The sequence below is a fragment of the Schistocerca serialis genome, unplaced genomic scaffold (assembly GCF_023864345.2).
Source record: "Schistocerca serialis cubense isolate TAMUIC-IGC-003099 unplaced genomic scaffold, iqSchSeri2.2 HiC_scaffold_1045, whole genome shotgun sequence".
NCBI lineage: Eukaryota > Metazoa > Arthropoda > Insecta > Orthoptera > Acrididae > Schistocerca > Schistocerca serialis.
Genome location: NW_026047234.1, coordinates 152,501 through 157,500, shown reverse-complemented (window position 1 = coordinate 157,500; position 5,000 = coordinate 152,501). Strand labels below are relative to the sequence as shown.

Sequence of the window (5,000 nt, the reverse complement as noted above, 5' to 3'; positions counted from 1 at the left end):
TGCTTTAAGCACTCTAATTTGTTCAAAGTAAACGTGCCGGCCCACCGAGACACTCAATAAAGAGCACCCTGGTAGGATTTCAACGGGGTCCGCCTCGGGACGCACGAGCACGCACGAGGCGGTCGCACGCCTTCGGCTCGCCCCACCGGCAGGACGTCCCACGATACATGCCAGTTAAACACCGACGGGCGGTGAACCAACAGCGTGGGACACAAATCCAACTACGAGCTTTTTAACCGCAACAACTTTAATATACGCTATTGGAGCTGGAATTACCGCGGCTGCTGGCACCAGACTTGCCCTCCAATAGATACTCGTTAAAGGATTTAAAGTGTACTCATTCCGATTACGGGGCCTCGGATGAGTCCCGTATCGTTATTTTTCGTCACTACCTCCCCGTGCCGGGAGTGGGTAATTTGCGCGCCTGCTGCCTTCCTTGGATGTGGTAGCCGTTTCTCAGGCTCCCTCTCCGGAATCGAACCCTGATTCCCCGTTACCCGTTACAACCATGGTAGGCGCAGAACCTACCATCGACAGTTGATAAGGCAGACATTTGAAAGATGCGTCGCCGGTACGAGGACCGTGCGATCAGCCCTAAGTTATTCAGAGTCACCAAGGCAAACGGACCGGACGAGCCGACCGATTGGTTTTGATCTAATAAAAGCGTCCCTTCCATCTCTGGTCGGGACTCTGTTTGCATGTATTAGCTCTAGAATTACCACAGTTATCCAAGTAACGTGGGTACGATCTAAGGAACCATAACTGATTTAATGAGCCATTCGCGGTTTCACCTTAATGCGGCTTGTACTGAGACATGCATGGCTTAATCTTTGAGACAAGCATATGACTACTGGCAGGATCAACCAGGGAGCTGCGTCAACTAGAGCTGAGCAGCCGGCCGCCCGGGAGTGTGTCCCGGGGGCCCGCGCGAACACGCAAGCGTCCGCTCAATTATTCTGCAAACAGGAGGAGGCTGAGCTCCCCTGCACAACACACCTCGAAACCCTCTCAGGTCCCGGCGGCGCGCAGCGCCGTCCTAAGTACTTGGTCGGGTTCGAGAGAGGCGCAATCGCCCGGAGTTAGGCGAGTAGACGCTTTAGGTGCGACCACCCGTGCTCCCAACTGAGCTTGCCGCTGCCGACAGAGGCCCGGGAGCGTGCTGTCGTGGCATTGCCGGCGGGAGACAACACGCGCCACCTACGGTGACCGGCAGCTCCAACGCCAGCGCCACAGAAGGACAAAAGCCCTACTTGGGTGCCGAAGCGAACTCTCCCAGCACAGCGCACGCGCCAACACGTCCGCACAGCTGCGATACAAACCACCTGCGAGAACCGCTGGGGCGACCGAGCAGCAGACGGCGTCGCGGCGCCGAGCGCCGGGCGGCGGCGCATCCTCAGCGCACAAAGTCCTCAATCGGACCAGCACACTGCAGATGGCCACCGCGCTTCGCACCGGGCCCGCGAGGACCTACTTTGGCCGCAAGGCGCCGCGAGCAGGGGGCGCCGGCGCGCAGCTGCGCCGCCTGCCGCGTCCGTCGGCCGGCGCGCCTGCCACCGGCCGCCCCCACCAGCCGGCTGTAGCGCGTGCGCCCACGCACCGCGCTGCCAGCACGCCGGGCGGCCCCCCCTCACCGGCCGGGGACGGTCCCACCCAGCCACCGCCGCGTATCGCCTCACACCCAGATCCCCTTTCACGTTCGTGGGCATGGTGGGTCCCCTTTCACGTTCGTGGGCATGGTGGGTATCCCTGAAACAACCGGTTAATAGCTCGACCGATCGTCGCCAACACTGATTCACCTCTAGCGAGAACAACCGCACCACAACGGGTTACCGGTTGTTCATTTGCGTAACGTCACCAGCAAACGTACACGTCCATCGCCATTTGCAACGAGTATTGCATGCCTGTGTCAGGTGTCACAACACACTACGTCTGCCCACATAGACGCAACAACATGTGCACGCCTAGAGAACACGTGGAAGGTAGACCCCGTACGTATGCGGTGTCCATTGCGCGAACGACTGTCAGCCCGCCTCTGCAGCATGTCGCAGATGTGGAACGCGGTGCAACATGCTATCACGGTGTGTGAGAAGAGACGACTACGTCCGAATACACGCTCCACTACATCAACAGACTGCTCATGCTGATCGCCATCCAGGGCGTCCGTTCCTCCCACACGTCTGTATGGCGTACCACACTGCAATCCAGCTCTTATAGGGAGACGACACGTAGCTGCGTGCACAATATTTGGACTGTATGGTCCGCCGTTGCTAGGCGCTGTCGTCATACGGTCACATGGGCCACGATGTATCATTCAGTACATACGGAGCAATGTGCAGTACAGTTTGTGGGTTTTGCGTACATCGGCGGACAGGTGACAGGCCGTACCACAACGTAGGCTGAGTACGTCGGCATGCGAAGGGCATTGAACATGCAAACTTCTCACCGACCAGCTTGCGAAGGCAGGGGGGAAGGGGGGGGGGCATGTACGTCCTGCTGCTATCCACACTACAGTGTATAGCAGGAGCATGTGGAAAGTCAGCAACACCTGCAAGGTGTTTAACATGACGCGATACACAGGGGACCGGGCAGTGCGAGTAGCGAACTATATTGCGAGGGTTGCGGTTAGGCAACACTACACTACTTTAACGGGTTGCATAACAATTACAGAGCAGGTTCAGCGACAACGTGCGTCAGGTTAAGGCGCAATATAGTTTAGGTTACGGCGCACTTTAGGTTAGGTTAAGGCACATTATAGGTTAGGTTAAGGCACAACATGGGTTACGTTAAGGCACAACATGGGTTACGTTAAGGCACAACATGGGTTAGGTTAAGGCACAACATGGGTTAGGTTAAGGCACAACATGGGTTAGGTTAAGGCACAACATGGGTTAGGTTAAGGCACAACATGGGTTAGGTTAAGGCACAACATGGGTTAGGTTAAGGCACAACATGGGTTAGGTTAAGGCACAACATGGGTTAGGTTAAGGCACAACATGGGTTAGGTTAAGGCACAACATGGGTTAGGTTAAGGCACAACATGGGTTAGGTTAAGGCACAACATGGGTTAGGTTAAGGCACAACATGGGTTAGGTTAAGGCACAACATGGGTTAGGTTAAGGCACAACATGGGTTAGGTTAAGGCACAACATGGGTTAGGTTAAGGCACAACATGGGTTAGGTTAAGGCACAACATGGGTTAGGTTAAGGCACAACATGGGTTAGGTTAAGGCACAACATGGGTTAGGTTAAGGCACAACATGGGTTAGGTTAAGGCACAACATGGGTTAGGTTAAGGCACAACATGGGTTAGGTTAAGGCACAACATGGGTTAGGTTAAGGCACAACATGGGTTAGGTTAAGGCACAACATGGGTTAGGTTAAGGCACAACATGGGTTAGGTTAAGGCACAACATGGGTTAGGTTAAGGCACAACATGGGTTAGGTTAAGGCACAACATGGGTTAGGTTAAGGCACAACATGGGTTAGGTTAAGGCACAACATGGGTTAGGTTAAGGCACAACATGGGTTAGGTTAAGGCACAACATGGGTTAGGTTAAGGCACAACATGGGTTAGGTTAAGGCACAACATGGGTTAGGTTAAGGCACAACATGGGTTAGGTTAAGGCACAACATGGGTTAGGTTAAGGCACAACATGGGTTAGGTTAAGGCACACCATGGGTTAGGTTAAGGCACACCATGGGTTAGGTTAAGGCACACCATGGGTTAGGTTAAGGCACAACATGGGTTAGGTTAAGGCACAACATGGGTTAGGTTAAGGCACAACATGGGTTAGGTTAAGGCACAACATGGGTTAGGTTAAGGCACAACATGGGTTAGGTTAAGGCACAACGTAGGTTAGGTTAAGGCACAACGTGGGTTAGGTTAAGGCACAACGTGGGTTAGGTTAAGGCACAACGTGGGTTAGGTTAAGGCACAACGTGGGTTAGGTTAAGGCACAACATGGGTTAGGTTAAGGCACAACATGGGTTAGGTTAAGGCACACCATGGGTTAGGTTAAGGCACAACATGGGTTAGGTTAAGGCACAACATGGGTTAGGTTAAGGCACAACATGGGTTAGGTTAAGGCACAACATGGGTTAGGTTAAGGCACAACATGGGTTAGGTTAAGGCACAACATGGGTTAGGTTAAGGCACAACATGGGTTAGGTTAAGGCACAACGTAGGTTAGGTTAAGGCACAACGTGGGTTAGGTTAAGGCACAACATGGGTTAGGTTAAGGCACAACATGGGTTAGGTTAAGGCACAACATGGGTTAGGTTAAGGCACAACATGGGTTAGGTTAAGGCACAACATGGGTTAGGTTAAGGCACAACATGGGTTAGGTTAAGGCACAACATGGGTTACGTTACGGCACAACATGGGTTACGTTACGGCACAACATGGGTTACGTTACGGCACAACATGGGTTACGTTACGGCACAACATGGGTTACGTTACGGCACAACATGGGTTACGTTACGGCACAACATGGGTTACGTTACGGCACAACATGGGTTACGTTACGGCACAAATTAGGTTAGGTTACGGCACAAATTAGGTTAGGTTAAGGCACAAATTAGGTTAGGTTAAGGCACAAATTAGGTTAGGTTAAGGCACAAATTAGGTTAGGTTAAGGCACAAATTAGGTTAGGTTAAGGCACAAATTAGGTTAGGTTAAGGCACAAATTAGGTTAGGTTAAGGCACAAATTAGGTTAGGTTAAGGCACGATATAGGTTAGGTTAAGGCACGATATAGGTTAGGTTAAGGCACGATATAGGTTAGGTTAAGGCACGATATAGGTTAGGTTAAGGCACGATATAGGTTAGGTTAAGGCACGATATAGGTTAGGTTAAGGCACGATATAGGTTAGGTTAAGGCACGATATAGGTTAGGTTAAGGTACGATATAGGTTAGGTTAAGGTACGATATAGGTTAGGTTAAGGTACGATATAGGTTAGGTTAAGGTACGATATAGGTTAGGTTAAGGTACGATATAGG

At 52.0% G+C, this 5,000-nt stretch overlaps 1 non-coding gene across 1 annotated transcript in view; it reads right to left on the bottom strand.

Moving 5' to 3' along the window:
- Positions 1-870, bottom strand: part of LOC126430375 (small subunit ribosomal RNA) — a 1,909-nt gene extending 1,039 nt beyond the window's left edge. Inside the window, exon 1 of the ribosomal RNA XR_007577128.1 lies at positions 1-870. This exon is cut by the window's left edge and continues 1,039 nt beyond it. This is a non-coding gene — a ribosomal RNA (small subunit ribosomal RNA).
- Positions 871-5,000: the final 4,130 nt, after the last annotated feature.